Source organism: Vombatus ursinus, unplaced genomic scaffold, assembly GCF_900497805.2.
Source record: "Vombatus ursinus unplaced genomic scaffold, bare-nosed wombat genome assembly UNPS02014786.1, whole genome shotgun sequence".
Taxonomy (NCBI): Eukaryota; Metazoa; Chordata; class Mammalia; order Diprotodontia; family Vombatidae; genus Vombatus; species Vombatus ursinus.
In genome coordinates, this window is record NW_020954564.1 from 15,257,431 (window position 1) to 15,278,130 (window position 20,700).

The following is a 20,700-nucleotide window of genomic DNA, read 5'->3' on the forward strand; positions in this document are numbered from 1 at the left end:
GTAATGCAGTGGAAAGAACACAGCCTTGGAGTCAGGAGAGCTGTTTCCCAAGTTTTGGCTTCTTTTTCTGTAAAATTGGGATAATAAAACCTAACCCTGTAGGGTTATGGGATGAATGTACTTTGTACACTTTTAAGTGTTGGAGAAATGGGTATCATTAGTAGGACGTATTACTGCAAAAGAAAAGTCTGGGGCAATGTTATATGAGTCTGCTTGCACAAATCAGGATCAGCAGCAGTGTTCTGACCTGGTCCCTTCTGGCCAGTTGCCAAAATAATCTTCCTAATGCAAAAATCAGAGTATGTCCCTGCCTTACTCAAAGTTCTTTAATGGCTTCTACTGTCCTCAGGATAAAATACAAACTCTTATCCTGCCATTCAAGGCCTTCCAAACCTGGCTCCAACTTACCTTTCTAGCTTATTTCATCCTATTCTCTTCATACATATTGCATTCTATCCATCACAGACTACTAGTTGGTCCTTGACCTTGTTTAGCTGTCTCTTGCCTCTGTTCCTTTGTATAGGCCTTCTGTCACACCAGGAATGTATGCTTTTCTTATCTCTGCCTGTTGAAATCTCTCCCTTCCTTGAAGACTCCAATCTGGTATTATCCCTTCTTCTATGAATGAACACGCCAGCTGAAAAGTGATCTCAAATTTCCTAGATTATTTGTGATATTCCAATCATGTAACACCCTATACCTCACATCATATTTATTTATATGTACCTGTCTTATAACCTCCTCTGCTTGCCCTCATTAGACTGTATGCACTTCAAAGGGAGGAACTGTCACTTTTCATTTGTATGTAAGCAATGAGTAATTACAGCGTCTGGCACATAGTAGGCTCTTAATAAATGTTTGCTAAATTGAAAAGTGTCTGTGTTGAGGGTGTGGCCACTCAAAACTCTTTTGCAGCAACACACAGTTGACAGACAACCTTGGGACAACTCCACTTGAAACCAAAACCTTACGGACAATGATAACCTACCTAAACTCATTCTTCAATACTAAGATACTTCCACCTCATCATACACACCCCACCTCAGTGATTCTCAACCCTCATTTGTCATTGTTCCAATCCCATCCTCTGTTTCCCACTGATCTATCCCTTATTCCCATTGCCCTCAATTCAATACTGCCCTCCCCATTCCCTTTCTCCCTCTAAAGCTAACCCTGCCCTCTGGGATCCCTGCTTGAATGGTAACAAACTAGCTTTCATTTTACATCCTTAAACATTTTCATTTCTTGCTTGCTCCATATTCTTGAACTTACATCTGGCTCCTTCCTGATGACCCAGCTTCCCTGGTTTACCTTTTCCAGCACTAGTTGCACTTTTACTCATCCCCCACCACTCCCTGATCATGGGGGAGGAGGGTGTGGTATAAGAGAAGAGTTGAAATATTTCTCATGGCCACTTCCAGGATCTCCTTCTACCACCACCACTCCATAACCTCTCCTTATCTGAGGTTCATTATCACACACACACACACACACACACACACACACACACACACACACACACACACACACACACCCCCCCTCACCCAATCAAGATGATTTTGGTAGCTATTGTCTAGAGACCTCCAGGACATTCTCCTTTGTCAGTGGGTTCAGTGCTTGGTTCACAGTTTTTTGCTCCTTTACAACTCCTGCCCTCACACCAGGGACTTCAACATATATACTGATACTCCCTCAAACACCTTAACTTCCCAATTCCTCAACTTACTTATTTCCCAAGACTTATTCTTCCATCCCATTAGAGTTACACACAAAGATGGTCATACCTTTGATCTTGCCAACACCCACAAGTGTTCCGCATTCATGTTCATGAAATTCCTTTATCTGATTGATCATAATCTATTGTCATTCTACCTCTCCCTGTGCCTTGTAATTTCAAACCTGGTTCTTCATCTGTATCACACAACCTTCACCCCTCAGTTCTTTCTCAGATCATCACCCTTGCATTGTCTACACTCTCCTCCTTTCTCCATCCTGACCCCTTGGTGAATCACTGCAACTCTACGCTGTCCTCTTCTCTTGGTCCCTTTAGCCTATTAAAGATCTTTCCCTGCCCAAACCCAGCAATCCACAACCTTTGTTTCTACTTATGTGATACAGCACAATACTGGAGAAAATCATGAGTCCACTGCTAATATTACATAATCTCAACTGGGCACTCAGCAAAGCAATCCTTTTATACTGTACTGGCTAGTCAACGATGCTACTCACCAAAGTAGTTTTTTCAAACATTTTTATCTATCCTCAAACCTTTCAGACAAAATTTCCCCTCCCCTTATTTTCTGAGTTAAGGACCTTGCTTCATACGTCATTGAAAAAACTGAGGCCATTTGGTGTGAGCTCCCTCATCCCCCCTCTTCCATTTTCCTCACTATTTCCCTCAGATGCCTTTTTCCTCACTATTTCCTTCTTTACCCCTGTTTCACATGAAGAAGTGGCCCTTATCTTTCCTGAGACATCCACTAGTGACCCTATTCCACCCCAGTGTCTCCAATAGACTGTCTCCTTGATTATTCCCACCCCCACTAATCTTCAATCTCTCTGTACTAGCTATTTCCCTGTTTACAAATACGCCCATGTCTCCACTATCCTCAAAAAATTCACTATATACATTCATCCATACACCCCCCATATTGCCTTAGATCTCCTCCCTTTTATGGCTAAACTCCTTGAGAGTTTACAACAGCTGCCTCTATTTCCTTTCCTTTTTATTCTTTGCAGTCTGGATTCTGACCTCATCATTGAAGCTGCTCTCTCCAAAATTACTGATGATCTCTTACTTGCCAAATCAAAAGGCCTTTTCTCTAATCAATAGTGATTTAGAGCATTTTTTCATATGACTATAGATAACTTTGATTTCTTCTTCTGAAAACTGTCTGTTATATCCCTTGACCATTTATCAATAGGGGAATGGCTCTTATTTTTACAAATTTGACACATTTCTATATTCAGTATATATCTTATCGGAGAAACTTGCTGTAGAAAATTTTGCTATTACTTCACTGTCTATGGTACTTTTCTTTTTTTAAGCATAATGTAGTTTCCCTGCTCATTTCTTTTAATTAGGTCTATTTTTACTTCGACTTTGAGATCATGATTGCTACCCCTGCCATTTTTACCTCAGCTGAAGCATATTAGATTCTGCTCCAGCCTAAAGGTCTTTTCTCAATCATTGTCCTTCTTGATCTCTCTATAGCCTTTGATACTATCACCCTCTTTTTCTTAATACTCTCTTCTCTTTGTTTTCATGACACTTCTCTCATTCTCCTATTAGTCCAACCACTCCTCTGTTTTCTTTGTTGGGTCTTCATCCAAGTCATGCCCATTAATCATGCATGTCTCCCAAGGTTCTATCCCGGGCCGTCTTCATTTCTCCCTTTACGTTATTTTGCTTGGTGATGTCATCAGTTCCCATGAATTCAATTATCATCTCCATGCCAATGATTTTTAAATCTACTTATCCAGCCCTAATCTCTCTGCTAACCTACAGTCTCACATTTCCAACTGCCCATTGAACAGCTTGCCCTGAATGTCCTGTGGACATCTTAAATTTAACTGAACTCATTATCTATGTCCCCTCTCCCCCTCCCTTATTGTCAAGGGCACCATTTTCCCAGTAGCCTAGGATGCCATCCTTGACCCTTCATTATCCCTTACCTCTCTGCAGCTTATTCCTCACCGCCTCCCACCTCCACCATATCCAATCAGTTATCAAGTCTTACCATTTTTACCTTTGAATCCTCTCTCATATATGCCCATCTCTCTTCTCGGCCATTGCCACCATCCTGGTACAGGCCCTTATTACATCATATTCGGCACCCAGCACAGTGCTTGGCACTTAAATGTCTTTTTGCTGATGGATGCCTCAATATTCAGCTGCTTGGTCTCCTTGCCTCAAGTCTCTCTCTACTCCAATTCCACCTCCACTCAGCTGTCAAAGTGACCCTTCAAAAATGCAGATGTCAGCAAGTTACCCTCCTAGTCAATAAATTCCAGGGGCTCCCTATTACTTCCACGACTCAACTCTAAAATGGGGACAGTACTAACATTTACCTCCCAGGGTTGTTGTGAGGATCAAATGAGATAATATTTGTTAAATGCTTAGCATGGTACCTGGCACATGGTAGGCACTTAATCCTTTCTCTCTCCCTCCCTTCTTTCCTTCCTATGACTTGAATGTACTCTTTCCTCACTTCCACCTCTTAGCCCTTCAGCTTTCCTTCAAAGCTGAGCTCAATACCATCACCCGTGTAAGGCCTTTTCTAATCTGTCAGCTGCTGCACCCTCACCAATTACCATGCATTTATTGTGTTTGTACTTTGTACATAGTTATATAGGTCCGTGTCTCCCCTGATAGAACGTAAGCTCCTTGAAGACAGAGACTGTTTCACTTTTTGTCTCTGTATCCCCAGTGCTTAATAAATGTTCGTTGACCAACTGGCTCTTTTGGCTTTCACATCACACTAATGGTTTATATCAATAGTTTCTGACTCTTCGTTTTCATCTTTCAATTCAGAATTCATTGAAGAGAAATATGCTTAGGGATTTTTCACCTGCACCAATCTTATATCAATTACAGAGAGGGTCCTGAGATCTTCACGACCTGGCAGGATTCAAATGCTTCAGACTTATTTTGCACGGCTTCCCCTCCCCCATATATCCCACCCTGCCACCCAAGACTAGACCTGTGTCCTGCACTCCTGTTTTCTTCTATGTCCTTGCCTCTGCACTTTTACCTATATCTACAATACTCCCTTCCGTCTCTGATCTCAGAGTAACTCTTTGACCCTTGTAGTATAATTATTCGTGTGTGTATCATATTCTCTTCAATTCAACAAATGCTGACTAGTGCTTACTGTGTAGAATGTCCTGTGCTCAGTGCTGAGGGTATAAGGATGGAAAATGACCGACTCTGCTCTGAAGGGTGGGATAGAGAAACAATATGTAAACATAAAAGTCCCCTGGAATCTTAGTCAGCCAGGAAGGTACTGGTAAGAGACTGTATGATTTTAACCAAAACTAATATTTAAGTGATAAGGGTCTCAAACTATATATATGTAGAGAAAACCCCTTCATCAGGTACTTTATCTATGGCTATTCAACCTAGATGTAATACATTAATTTAGTCGAGCCCCACTCTAAGACATTTTGCACATGACTGCCAAAATAATCTTCCTAATGCAAACTCTATTCATAAGGATACTAACCCCAAGGGTCTAGCGGAAATTTCTGCATGTGGACACAAAGTTGATCTCTGCTCTGATTTATCTATATTAATTTTGGGAAGTCAAAGTTCCTTTCTGATTCTAGAATTCTGTGCTCTACCCAGAGGCATACACAAGCATGGAGCACGGACCAGGTGTGCCTGTACACAACGGTGTTAAGGGTGGCAGGGGTGGGGAGAAGATATGCAATCCATTAGTTCTTTCCCTTCCCCTCAAGATTGAATTGCTTCCTACCTCCCGGTCTGTGGAAGTACCAAATGCTCATAGTTCTGACATGACTGATGCAGCTTTTCAGATGTCTCCAAACTGCTCCTTGTCCTATTAGTTTAGTCTATTATGCTAGGACGACATTCAAGAACAGCACTTGGGTGGAATTAGTCAAGGAAAAAATGCTTTCTATTGGTCATGACACCCTCAGGGGGAAGGGTCAATGATAATGCTCATCTCAGGGTGTGCAGGCACAACCAGGCCACACTATGTACGCCTACAGTTTTTACGTTCAGTGTTCTAAGGTCCTTTCCAGATCTAATATTCTACGAGACCTGGCTTGGTGGTGACCGTTCTTTCCAGAACCTCTCGCCTCTCGGGCACAGGTCTTGTCTCCATCTTTAACTTCACACCTGCTGGGCCTGATATTTGGACAGCCTAAGGAGGAATAGAGCAGTCCTAGCTAGAGGACAATAATAAATATAACATTAAAAGGCAGCATACCTATTTGAAGAGCATGTCCCTTTGCAGACCTCAAAATTACAATCTGGATATGCAAAAATGCATTTGTGTCTACAGTTTTTCAAAGCAAAGTGAAATGGTCTCTGGAGACAATGGAGTGTAACGCTTTAGCAGTAACTAATTAGCACTACCAATGTCAGAAGGACAGACGCTGGCGTTCCTGCCCTGTAATTTATCTTCTGCAATACGAATTCTAACTAAAAAGAGAGGCTTTTGACCAAGTTGGCCCAAGGTGCTGTTCTTGTAGGAACATCATCCTGGCACCACAGATCAAACTAACAGGATGAGGAGTGGTTTGGGGGCATCTGAAGAGCTGTGTCCATTAATGTCTTAGTCATGTCAAAAGTAGGAGTACTTAGGATTTCTATAGCATGAGGGGTGGAGGAGAATTCAACCCAACACATTTTTTTGAGTGCCTGCAGTATGGTGGAAAGAGTGCTGGAATGAGGGTGAGACGACTTCAAATCTCTGAGCCCCAGCTCTTCAGCTTGTTAGTGGGGTGGTGCTGGGCTAAGGATGCCAATCTCAGTACTCCTTCCCTAGCTTCCTTTATTGTTGGCCAAGTGCTTGGTAACCTTCCCTGTACTACACAGACTAGTACCACCACATCTATAGAACACAGATTACAAAACAATTTCTATCTGGATTTTCTCATTTGAGCCTTACAACAACCCCATCAGATAGAGTGCAAGCATTATTATTGTTTTTGTGAGTTGCTGTGGGCAACAAAATTCATCCCCTGGTGGCCTACCCTTTGTGGACTCAGCCAGGCTGGTCCTTGGACAGCAGATAAGCAGGCCACTGCTGGCTCTGTACCATGAGCCTTAATGTTGGTAAAGTCTGCTATGACAGCTCTAAAGAACCCAAGATCTCTGTGCCTGGATTAGATATCAGAGGAAGCTGAGTGGAAGTTATTTATTTCTTTTGGAAAGACAATTTAGGGCTTGGTAGGGATCAAAGGAAACAGGTTCTTCTACCATTTCTCTCCAACTGTGAAATCCCCCTTTAGAATAGATTTTTTTTGGGGAGAGAATGTTCTCTGTTTTCTTTCCTCTCCCTCTCAGGCCAATCTCCCTAATAATCTGTTATGTTCTCTCATGATACTGAAATCAGGCTGAAAAGAATTAGAAGAAATGATGATCAAAAGAGGGGAAAATGCAAATTAATGCAAATTTTCTATTATACCTAGATAATTGTTTTGTTATTATGAGTCCATAAGGCCCAAGTCAACAATAAAGTGACAAAAATAACTGGAAGAAGCTTTCTTTTCTAAGGAAGGAAAAAGTTGTCTTTCCAATACAGGCTCGGCTCCTCAAGTGGGTTTCTACTGCCACAAAGACCTAACTTATCCTGACTCCAGAAGTCTTCCCTGTTTGTTACAAAGTGTGAAGGAAGAAAGAGTCTTAAAATAATTTAATAAAAATACCCTGATCTTCCCCCTAAACATAGTGACCCTGGGCTTAGAAGGATTCCGCCTGGGGAATACAAGTTTCAAGAACATCCATGTAACTAGAAGCAGCCCAGGGACAGAGATATGGTCTTTCCTAAGGACCAATATGGCTCAGTACAGAGAGTCTCTTCACAGAAGGCTTGATCACCAGGGAATGGGTTTATTTTTATTTTGCTCATAGCAGCTCAGAAAGTCCACCTACTAAGACCTGGAGGGGCTATGATCGATATTGGTGGAGGATGTACATTTATTTGTCTGGATCTTTGAAGAAACTGACACTGAATAACTTCAGCTCAACCAGTTTTTCCAAGTTAACATGGAAGTTGTTAAAAACTTCTTTAAATGACACCTGAGCATCTCAACAGAGCTTGATTTTTGTCATCACAGAGGTCCCAGTATCCATCCTCCTGGAATTTCTGTTGGGTGCCCCCCCCTACCCCGAATAAACACATCTAATAACACATCTAACTACTTCAGAAACCATTTAATTTTCTGATATGTATTTTGTCAATAACACTACTATCTTACTTTCCTCTAGAGCTTTGACCTTGTGATGCTGTCAGTGCAAATGGTATTATTCCTTCTTTCAGGGGAAGAAAATGAGGCTCCAAGAGGTTGAATCCAAGGTCACAAGGCTAGCGGGTATCACTGCCTGAACTGCTTCCTCTTTTCATTCTACTGTGCTGCCTTTTTCTCAGTGATATAAAAACGCACACACTATTCCCACCTACCCTGACCTAAATGGTAACTGTATTTTGGATAAGATAGGATTTTTCTTTTCTAGGTAACACTAAACCATTTCCAGCTCCTCCACCAAACCCTGCCCTCTGTGATCTCCCCCCTTCAGAGTTAATTAGAAAAGCCGATAACAGAATCATGAAACTGGAAGGAAACTTAAAGAACATTTAGTCTAACTCATGCATTTTATAAAGAAGCCAAGAGTGCTCTTGCAGCCCAACATGTAACATGTTAGAGCTAGAAAGTACAGCAGAGATCATCTAGTCCAATCTTCTGATCTGGCCCCTGGTATAATAAGGCATCTTCCAAGGTTTGTAGACTTAGCCAGGTGTCCAGGATTCAGAGATCTTTCCTGTGGTATCACTAGCCCCCATCTGAATTTATTAAATGACTACTCATAGCAACGAACGTTCTTGCCTGGCTGAAGCTATCCAAAATTTATAGAGCATGTTCTTCAGTCCCATGATGGAGGGAAATGAGTATGTGATCTAGGAACTAGGTGCTCATTAAGTACACCGGACCAGACATAGTTCTTTGACATTTTCTGTGGAATGGATAATATGGTGAAACCCGGGGGCTGACTACGTTGATCTTTGATGTGCCAGACCCCATAAAAAAATTGCAATTTTTTTTATGACATAATATATTGTTTTGGATATAGTTTATTTCTCTATATTAAGATCTCTTTAGATGTAAATAATGACACACATATATTAAGCAAGGCAACGTAATACAATGGAATGCGTTCTGGATTTAGACTTGGGAAAGATCTGAGGTTAATCCTGCCTCTGATACATAGCTGCTATGTGACCATGGGCAAATCATTGAATTTCTTTCAGTCTCAGTTTCCCTTTCAACAAAATGGGGATAATACATGATCCTCATAGGGGTATTATAAAGACCAAATCAGATAATGTATATAAAGTGCTTTAATGTCAACTATTACTATTATTATTATCATAACAGATTAGAGGTTGCTCTCAAATAAAGTCCTTATTCCTTAAAATGAGAACTCTGAGAAATGAAATAAGGTTATATAGGTATGCACTAAAAGTAACTGTTTGAAATTATTACATTAAAACAGTTTACTGTGAATAGTTTCTTTCATCATTTCAAATCAAAAAGAGATGTTTTATTCATTTTTATCATCACTGCTCTTTGAATCACTTCGTTGTCATTTCCTTCTTCCTGATCGTCCCACAATATGTCACCTTTATAAGAGCATGATTAGTGGCTGTACTCTGGTTTTCTATAAGCTGGGAGGAAGCTGAAAGCTTTCTAGGACAAAAGAGTGGCCTGGATTCAGGCAAGTATGGTATTTAATGACATGTTACAGCCTTGGGCTCCTCAGGAAAAAGGCTGGGCAAAGGAACATAAAGAACCCTGGATTTGAGTCTGGGCCCTGCCTTTTACGAGCTATGCAATGTTGGGAAATGAAGTGGCTGAACCAGGTGATGTGGCAGACAGAACACTGGTTTTGGAATCTATCAGAGGCTCTGAGTTTGAATCCTGGTGCCACTACTTAGCATTGGTCTAAACTTGGACAAGACACTTTTCCTCTCTAAGCTTCAGTTTCCTCATCTGTAAAAAGAAACTAGATGGTCTCTTCAGGCTTGAACTCCCAAGAGCTCCCTAGGTCAGTTAGATGTCTCAAGCCCATTTTCTCTCTGTAAAATGGGGATGAGAAAACTTGCACTATGCTCCTTACAGGGTTGTGAGATTAGCTCTCTGTAAGTCTAAATGCACCATAGAAATGGGAGTTTCTGCTGCTCTTATTATTCTTGTTCTAGGACTCAGAAGCAGCCCACCACCCTGGCTCGGAATGGAGTCATGTAAGCTGCTCCAACCTTTGTCCTTTCTTGGATCCTCAGAGGGTTTTTCTCCTCTTGGCATCTCTGAAAATTGAGGCGGACTCTCTAGTTGCTGGAAACCTTCTCACCAGCAGCCCCCTTGTTTTGGAAGGAGACGATAAATAAATCAAAGTGCACTAAGCACGGCTTCCACATGGCAATCGCCTTCTTCATTGCATGTGCCCCTCATCAATCATACTATTGTCTGCTTGAAAGGCGAGCCTTGTAAATGTCATATCCACTCAAGCCCAAGGAGAGGCAAATCAAAATGCAGCAAGGAGTTTTAATTGGATAGTGTAATTAAACTAAAAAACCCCAGCAGACTCCCTTTGACAGGATAGATGAAGACCCCTTTTAATAGGGCTATGGAACATATTTGTTAAAAGGATGAGGCAATACACGGCTTCTGATTGTGCTCCAGAGTGCTCTTATGAAAAGGTGATTCAATAACGGAGTATTTAATAAGTTAAGGCCAGTTCTGTTCTGCACTCATGCAACATTTACTGTATACCATCTTCAATTTTGGAAATGGGCTCGTGTTAGGGCAGGAAAAATTTCACCCTCCTTTGATGAGAGAGGGAGGGGGAGGGGGGGAGAGAGAGAGAGAGAGAGAGGTTTTAAGCATACATGTATGCTATATGAAAATACAAATTTCAAAACCTTTTCCAGGTCCTTGTTTAATACACAAAGAAGGGTTGGCAGTAATGTGCTAGGAGTTAGAAGGCCTGGGTCTGAGTCCTGGCTCTACCACTTATTGGCCATGAGACTTTGGACAAATCATTTTACTTCTGTGGGCCAAAGTCGTGTCAATACAATGAGGGGTTAGACTATGGATCTCTAAGGGTTCTTTCCAGTTCTATATCTGATGTTGTAAAGTCCTGCTCAGTGTTAACATTCATGTTCTAAGGTCTGTCCACCTATAACATTTTCTACGCTAAGGTGCTTGCTGGCACTACTATTCTTTGTTTTAGTGTCATATAAAGGTGAAAGAGTATTGAGTTTGGAGTCAGAAAACTTGGGTTCAGATCCAGGATCAGCTACTTACTGGCTGCATCAACCTGGGCAAATCACTTAAATCCTCTGGGCCTCAGTTTCCTCATCTGTTAAAAAAAAAAGAGGCTGATCTCTAAGGCCTCTTTGGGCTCTAAATCCAACAATCCTGATGTAGTTTATGTCTAAGGTCTTTTCCACTTCTAACAACCTATATTTTAGATTCTCTCATCCTGTGTTCCATGGCCCCCTGTTATCATTCTGAATCAGGAACAACAGTTCTCATTCTGCCCCATCACAGGGTCACCCCAGTAACTGATCACTGGGACCCAAATAGGATTTCAGTCTTGAATTTCAACCTTTCATGTATTTAGTCTCAAAACCTATCTGACCTATGTCCAAAACCTACAGCTGTTTTAACCAACAGTAAGCAACATCTATTTTCATTTTTTCTTTTCTGCATAGTGAAACAGAAGTCTATGTATGCAAAGAAAAAAAACCCCAATAACCTATCCTCAAGAGTGTGCCTGGAACCAAATAGCTGGTTACCTCCTCTACCCCATGACCAGGCCACCTGCCAGGTCCATGTGGATATTTCCTGCCAAGGATGCAACCTGTGCAGTGAGGGAAGAAAAAAAGGTGGAAATGACAGGCAACAAGGCATACACTGTGTCATTCAGAGTTCCACAGGAATAAAACCTAATCGGCCCTGTCCACCCTGTGACACACACACACGCACACACACACTCTCTCTCTCTCTCTCTCTCCCCCCCTCTTCTTTCAGAGGTTCTTCCCAACATGAATAAAACACTAACAATAAAACACTAACATCTCACACTCTGCTGTAAGAATGTGTGAGATGGCTTGTAAATAAATACATAGGAGACAATCTGGTGTGATACAAAAATCTAACATTTGAATATGAATCCCCCCAAATCCAAATCCTCTAGTCTTTCTACTACATCACCTGGGTTCAAGTCCCAGCTTCGATGCTCATTAGCAACAAATCCTATCCCTACAGATTCTCAAAATTCATGAAGCATCTTCTTTCCCATAGCCTTATGAAGTATTATCACCCCTTGCTTTATGGATGGTGAAACTAAAGGGTAGAAAGTTAATGTGACTTGCCCACAGTCACAAAGTGAGTGCCAAAGGTGATATCCGAACTCAGGGCTCTTGACCTTCAAATTCAATGCTCTTTTCATTACATCATGCTAAGTTTGAGACCCAGCTTTGATATGAGAGCTATGTGAAAACAAAACAAAGCACTTACTTCTCTGTACCTCAGTTTCTTCTAAAAAGATGATGATAATCCTTATACTATACCTCCCTACATAACTCATGGAGCCATGGTGAGTAGAGGCCTTTGTAAATCATGAAAACACTAAAGAAACAGCACTTTTTATGATTATTAGAGGCTATTTTATGAACAGGTGATAACTGTGCATTAAGACAAAGGTAGCCTGTGCTCCCCATGTGATGGGGAAGGGGGACCTGTGTCCTAGGGTAGGGTTATACATCTCTGGTCCAGATCATCTCGAGGGGGTCTAAGAGGTTGGAGAAGAAGGCAGAGAATGAGGAAATAACATACCATCTTGTCAATCATCAAATACACACACACACACACACAGCTGTGCCACTGTAGCTCAAGTTCTGGCAAATCCACACTGCAAGGTCAAGGATGGCGCAAGAGATTTCCTGTCATCTCAGGACTGAGGTGGATAAATTCAGAGAGGCTGATCACTAGGCTGGCCATGGGGTGATGAATTCCCAGCCACAGTAACTCACAAAGACCACCTACTAAGGTGAAATGGAATTGAGATCTGTGTCAGCAGAGTGGCAGGATATTGACAGAATCTCTGACTGGTGAAGTGGGTATGTACGTACATATATAAAACATTAAAATTGACAGAGCACTTTAAATTCTGCTAAGGGCATTCCTTACAACAACTCTGTGAGGTAGAAAGTGCAAGAATTGCCATTTCCATTTTACAGATGAGGAAAAGAAGGGAAAGGACTTGTTCAAGGTCACAATGAATCCAGGTCTCCCTACTCCAAAGCCAGTGATTTTCCTCACTATGCTTCCTCTTCAAAATCTCTATATAAAATACTTTCTTATTTAAACAAAATTTTGATACTGGCTTTACTCACATCTTGATTTTTCTTAAGTATCAGTCACTACTATTATGATGCTTGCCTACACTCTCACAATGAGGCTCTGTGTGTAAGCTTTTGACCATGCTAGGGCCAGGAATCGGTTTATCACGTATAGCCCTGAAGGTACATCACGTGTGGAAACTTGGTACCAAATTAAAACATCCAACCCCCTCTCGACTTAAATGAAAGCTACGCCAAGGCATTTCAGCCATCAATTTGGCCACCACTTACGGTGGTATGAATTCTGCAGGAAAAGCTATTTTCGTGCAGATGTGGAATTCAATGGCAAGCCTGCCTCATGTACTGGCATCAATCAATGCGTTGCTGTCACTGGCAGCTCTCAACAGTAAGGCAGGTTCAAAGGTCATGGGATAAAGAAAAAGCCAAGCTCAGGTTCAGCTCTAATATCTCCTCACTGGAAGTCTTGCAAAAGTACCCCCTCCTGTATTAGCCTGGCTTTCATTAATCTTCTTGCCATCTTCTTTAACTAGCCATGCAGAACCGCTCGATAGCAAGACGTATAATGGGGAAGGCCCTGTGCCTATTACCAGGTTAACATTCTGTTAAGCCCCAGTATAACAATGGAATGGGGACCAAAGAAATCTTCCACAGTGGGGGGTGCAAACCAGGCAATTCAATTACAGCTCGGACATACCTGGTTATTTCTGACCTATAAAAAAATGAAGAGGCTTTTGTGTTTAAGCTGGCTTTGCTATGAAAGAAACCTACTGCCCTCCCCCTTGAAAACAATAGTGAGCTTTTCTACATAAAACAAATCAATGTGGACAAATCATTACTCAGTGACTTTAATTTAATTAGCAAATTAGATCCACTACTTTACAGATCTTATCAAGTACTTATGAAAAGGAAGATTCACTTTAAGCTGGAGGGCAGGTGGCTCCTTCCCAAGGCCCATTTACCTCATCTTTCTACCTTAAGCCAATCTTCAGCAACTCCCATGCATCATCACTACAACTGAAAATAGGATGCTGATCTGGATGGTGCTTAGGAGACAGAGTAGTGGTTCATGGGGTGAGGAGACCTGTGATTGATCCCGAGTCTAATTCTTACTCGCTGTGTGAATTTGGGCAAATCACTTTCCCTCTCTGGGTTCCTGTTTCTTCATCTTTAAAATAGGGATAATAGTCCTTACACTACCTATCTCATAAAATTACTTAAATGGGAAAAAATACTTCGCAATGTATAAATGGAAGTTATTATCATCATTAGAGATGATCTAGTCTAATGTCCTCATTTTATGGGTCAGGAAGCTGAATACCAGAAAGGTTAAATGAGCCAAACAAAGGTTAAACAGGTGTTAAGTATCAGGACTGAATTCTGAAGCCAGATTTCCTGACTCCAAATCCTGACTCTTTCCACTGCAACAAAACGGTTTCTATCGTCTCCCTGAAGAGATCACAAGTAACCTCACTTCTTTAAAAGGCCATGTGCTGGTCTGATCCTTGCCTTGGGTAGGCCTCATGCAGTGTCTTGTCTGGTTATAGGTATAAGACTTTCAGAAGGACATGGACAAGCTAAAGTGTGTTTCATCAGAAGGTGACCAGGATGGGACTGACAGATGGTCATGCCATATGAGGTCCAGATTAAGGAACTGCTGATGTTCAGCATGAAGAAGAGAAGATATGGTGGTGGGATGATGGGTATCTTCATGTATTTTGAAGTACTGCCATGGGGAAGAAGGATTAAATTTATTTCACTGGGCCTTAAAGAGCCACTCATGGGTAGAAGTTATAGGGAGGCAGCCTAACCTTAGAAGAAACTTCCTAACAATTAGAGAATGAACAGAATGGACTTCCGCAAGAGGTAGTGAGTTTCCTGTCACCAAAATAGACACCAGTCTCTTTTTATGTAGAGGTCAAATGATCTATTGTCATAGATACACTATAGAACAGTTGTGTCAAACTCCATAGAAACAGGGGCCATAAAACCATAATAAGGATCCCTCCACATTGCATAATGACTAAGTTTTAAAATGTAATATTATCTATGTTTTGTTGTATTTTTATTTATTTTGTTAAATATTTCCCAAATACATTTTAATCTGGTTCAGGCCACACTCAGCAGTGTGGTGGGCCAAGGGGGTGTGTGTTTGATGCCTCTGCTGTGCAGGGAAATTTCTGATTCACATGAGTTTGGACTACATGACCTCTGAGGAACCATTATATGGCATTAGTCAAGTCATCTCTCTACTCGGCCTTCCTCTGATCCTCTGTAAAATGGTGGGGCTGGACTACATGTTTTTCAAAGTTTTCTTTAAGCTTTAACATTCTGTGCTGTATGTTCTAAGATGTTCTAAAAGTCCTTAACAACTCTGACATTCTATTGTCCTTCAAAGGTCTAATACTACACAGTCTAATATTCTATTTCCTAATGTTCTTCTGAGTGCTATCACTTAATAGACTAAGATTCTTTCAAGCTCTGGTGTCTATGAGTCCTTTCCAGTCCTAAGATTCCAGGATTCTATGAACACACCAGTCACTCAGGCCTATTTTGAATACTAGCACAGTTTGGAGCAGAGAAGCTTTATTCTTGGTCCAAAAACATAACTGGCATTAACAGAATCAGATTTCATTTAAATTACACTATTGCAAGAGAACATAATCATATTACACCTATTATGCTGCTTCCTTAAGATGTTATATTATGTATACTTAATTGAGATACAAGACTCTATTCAGCTATAAAAATGACAGCTACTTTATTAAGGTTTAAATCTTATTTCTTAATGATAGAATTCTTCCTTTCAGGACTCAAAATCTGCAGAATTTTCTGTGATAAAACCCTAACTCTGCTTGACTATAACTAGCCCTTTAAAATAATGCCAAATGGATTCTAATGGGGATTAGTTGAAAGGAAAGGCTTGTGAAGTGAAGTTGTAATACCCTATTCTTTAAAAAATCACATAAAAATGTGTGGTTGTTTTAAATTTTAAAAAAGCACACGGTCTGTATTGCTGCACAGTGTGGTGGAAAGAACACAGGAAATGGGGTCAAGAGAGCTGGAAAAAAATTTCAGCTCTAATCTTTACTAGCTGTGTCACCTTGGGCAAACCATTTTTGCCTTCTCAGCCTTGGTTTCTTCATTTGTTTAAAAAAAAAAGGGCGTGACTAATATTTCTATTCACTAATTCATGAAATTAGGTTTGGACTTTGGAAAATTATGAAGCATTAAAGAACTATGCTCCACTGACATCCAAGAAATATTAAAATAGGTAGCCACACAGGGTGGATCTTCCATGGAGGCTTTAAGGAAAGATAAGGATGAGAAATGCATAGGATGAGAGGGTACAGAGTGGGTCTAATTGGTGCCAGTCAAGGGAAACCCCACACTAACAGGAGAGTAATAGAAATGGGAGCTGATATCCTTATTATTATTGCCTGTCAATACTTCAAAGACCTGTGATTTGGTGAGTGTGGGAATGCCTTCCACTAATGTAGATTGCAAAACAACTACAACTTACACTCCTAGAGGGTTGTATGAGGCTCAAGGAAGTGTTAGAAGCAGGATCAGAAGCCAGGTCTTCTAGACTCCCAGTTTAGCATTTAATCCATGATGTCACACTGCCACTCTCATTATTTTTGTATAACAATGAAAAAAACTCAGTTGCCAGTTAAAACCTCACTGAGTCCTAAGAATTGCTTCCATTCCTCTGGATTTATCACTGTGTAGTCCTGTCACATCCCCCAGTGCCCTTATCTGGAAGATGAAGGGGGAGGATTCCTACCAGTTTTCATAGTTTAGGCCTTAAAAGTCTATGTTCTAAGGTCTCTTTCAATTATAACATTCTATGAGTCTATGAGGGTGATAAAACCAAGATGGGAAACCACTGTTGCCAATGCTAAAGAGAGTTTGGTTGTTTAGTCTCAATTCTATATTGGGATGGGAAGAATTTTTCACCTAGTTCCTTAGGGTTCATGTCAATATGCAAAATTTAAAAAAGCTACATGTCTATTTTGTTGCGGAATTCCAGTCCCTTTTCACCCATGGGGGCTGGGTCATAAATCTTCCTTTGGTGAACATGACCTAATAGTGAGAACTTGATGTTAAACGGGTGAAAGTTGGACAATGGCTATTGATGAAGTATGGCTGCAGGGTCTTAGTCTTTCCCATACCACAGATGTATGTCATTAAGTGTTTCATTACCAGCAGTCTGCTCATAGGGTGAAGTAATAGGATCACAGGATTTAGAGCTGGGAAAGACCTTAGAGATCAACTATTTTAACTACCATATTTTATAAATGAAGACTCAGGCCCAGGAAGATAAAGTGACTTGCCCAAAGTGACACAGCAAGGAAGGGACTCATCCAGCCTAGGTGCTCTGATTCCAAACCCAATACGATACTGTTTTTCCTTGACCTTCAACTAGTCCAACCTTCTCATTTTACCAAAGAGGAAACAGAAGTCAAGTGGGAGGAGGCAGACTTTATTAAGGGTACAAAGGCAGTATTCTGACTCTAAATCCATTGTTCTTTTCTCAATCCCAGACCACAGTCGTAGAATCTAATTTGGAAAGGACTTGAGAGGTCATCTAGTCTAACCTATGTTTGAGGAGGGATTCTCTGTAAAACATCCGTGACAAACAGACATTGAGCCACTCTTTGATGAATGCTTAGTCCATGTGCCAAGTCTATCATTCTGAGACTTCTGGAATATGGAGCTAATAAAACAAGGGTTGCTTTGCTTATAGTGTCCTGACAACAATTTTCTAGACAAACAATATAGACTGGTCCCTTAGAAGGTTCTTCAGTCATTTGTTTTTTGTTTAAAGATTTTCCAAACCTGTCACATGACAGACAGAGAAGAGCTTTAGCATCTTCCCAACACTAATGCCAACAAAAATATGGCTATTTCATAAAGAGCTCAGGGTATTTTCACAATTGCCTTATTCTTGTTCTGGCTTCAGCCAGACTAGGAAGCAGCACACTTAGGATGCAAGAGATAAAAACAGGGAAAAGAAAATATATTGCAGAACTCAAAAATCTTATCTATTTTCAGCCTGTGTCTTCACAATAATTCATTCAAGGAGGCTCCAAGAATAATTTTTGATGTAAACTCAGCTACGAACATACATCACTGAGCTGATAAGAATCACAGACTAAACTTATGAAATATAGTGAGGTTCATTCCTTTCATGGTGTTAAAATAACTTTTTTCTAAGGTTCAACAGATACAAAAGATAAAAAAGGGTTATCATTAATCCTCAAAAAAGGTCCCATAAATTCATTCAGTGGGCTGATGATGGTTTGAAGATGAACTTTTTAGATTTATTCACTGAATTAATTTGATAAAAATACTGGAAGCCATAAAATAAAATAAACCACACAGCACATAAGTTGATTGGTTTAAATGTCTCTCTGTTTTGGTGTGGTAGAAAATAATTCATTCTGAACCTATTGATTTAAAAACTCCCACCTCATCTAATAAAACATTGTAGTCATGGCAGGTAGTATGGTATAGTGGACTTGGGAGTCAGGAAGAATTGAGTTCTAAGTTCAAAACGCAGCTATGACATCAATTGGTTATATGACCTTGGGCAAATCACAATATTTCCCTGGGCCTGATTCCTCCTCATCTGTGAGATGACAATAGGGTTAGATGAGATGATCTGTAAGGTCTCTTTTAATTTTAGTGCACTTCATATTAATTCTTTCCCAATCCTTCCAAAGGCCTGGCATTTCACCAGTTAGCATACTCTTCATGGTGGGGAAAAGAGTCTTCATGAGTTATTATGGCCAAAGAACCCCCAGACAAACCCACGTCCTGGTGGACAATCTTTTGGTGTTGAATTTCCCAATGCTTAGTTAGACAGGTTATCAGTCATTCATTCAATGCATGGCCTCTTGGTGGATCTGTCCTTGAAGGTGTCCAGAGGGGCAGGACTTGCTGGTACTTGTGCTCTAATAGCTCATAAGCACACTGAAGTTCCCCTACATGCTAAGGTCAATTTATCTAAAATGTAAGTCTATTAAATATGCAATTCTTGTGGAAATGAAATGACAACATGACTCAATACATATGGTATACTCTTCACTCATTCTTTCTCCATCATCTCTAACCTTTTTGCCTTCACCCAAAACTGCTGCTAGATGAGAAGGGGTAAAATATACCCCCAAACCTGGCATAGTTTTGTAGAAAAGTAAGAGAGACCTCACTATGTAGCAAGAAAAATTACTGACCTTGGTGTCAGGCAACCTGGATTTGAAACTTAGTTCTGATTCTTACTACTTGTGTGACTTTTGGGCAAGTCACTTAATTTCTCTGAGCCTCAGTTCCCTAATCTGAAAAAGGAGGGGGTCTGCAGAGATGAACTCTAAGTAAGATTCTTCCAGACACAAATCCTATAATCTTAAATAATTTCAATTCCCTGAACCTGTTTTTTATTATCTGTAAAATGAAAACAACGCTAACTTAAAAATCCTATTTCACATGGATATTGCGGGGTGAGTGCTTTGTATACCATGACACACTACAGAAATGGGAGCTACTATTATTTTTAAATACTCCAAAAGTCTTATTTTAAAGTACTTAAGGTAAGATAAGAGAAGTACATTTTAAAAAATTCAATTAAAAGAACAAAATGGAATTATTAGAATGAAGAAAATAGGCAGGTAGCTATCTTCAAGGCTGCCTACATTTTCTTATGTTGCCTGAAGAAGTGTCACGTATTATAAAGTGGATGGAGATCTGGGATAGATGGCAAACAGTCTCTGTCTCTGTCATTTCTTACTTTGTCTTTTGAGGACATAATTTGTCATACCACTCCTTGTGGACCTGGTATCCAGATGCCTGGGGTATAAGTCCCAGTCTGCTACTAACTTGTTATGTGACTCTGAGTCAGTCACTTGGCCTCTTGGTTTCTGTTTCCTTCTCAATAAAATAAGGGCCCTGGAGTAGATGTTCTCTAAGGCGGTGAACCCCTGGGGGATATGCAAGGGGTATGTAACACTATATGAAGAACCAGAGCTAAGGCGAAAACTTTAATTATTTCAATTAGACTTATATAAACAATAATCTTGAAAGCACAAGCTACCTCACTAAATTCTTCAGTATATAATAAAGTAGCAAATATAACTTCTATAGATGGAATGTCTTGCACATTTGTGTACTATTTAAATATGCTATTACTGTTATGATTAATACAGATTAATTTGAAAGTTTTATTGAATTCACAGTAAGTTTTTGTCTTGTCTCTCCTCAATCAATGAAATAAAACAGTAACTACTAGAATGTGAAGTTCTATGAACTTTTTTGATGTTAAAAGGAGGTCTTGCTCACTTAAAAAGATTGGGAACCACTGTTTTTTAACTCTGATGTTCTTTCTTCTAAATGGACCCTCTCAGCTCTAACATCCTGTACTTCAAGGTCTATTTGAGCCCTGACATTTTTTTGTTCTAACCTTCTCAGTTCTAAAGTCTCTTCCAGCTCTAACATTCTATGATTCTGTGATGGTATCAAACAAGTTCTAAACAGTTCCATATCTATCTATCTATCTATCTATCTATCTATCTATCTATCTATCTAT

The 20,700-nt window shown here is 40.3% G+C and overlaps 1 protein-coding gene across 3 annotated transcripts in view; it reads right to left on the reverse strand.

The window, feature by feature from the left end:
* Window positions 1-20,700, reverse strand: part of LOC114047023 (target of rapamycin complex 2 subunit MAPKAP1) — a 328,986-nt gene that overhangs the window by 17,453 nt on the left and 290,833 nt on the right. The gene's annotated exons all lie outside the window — the stretch shown is intronic.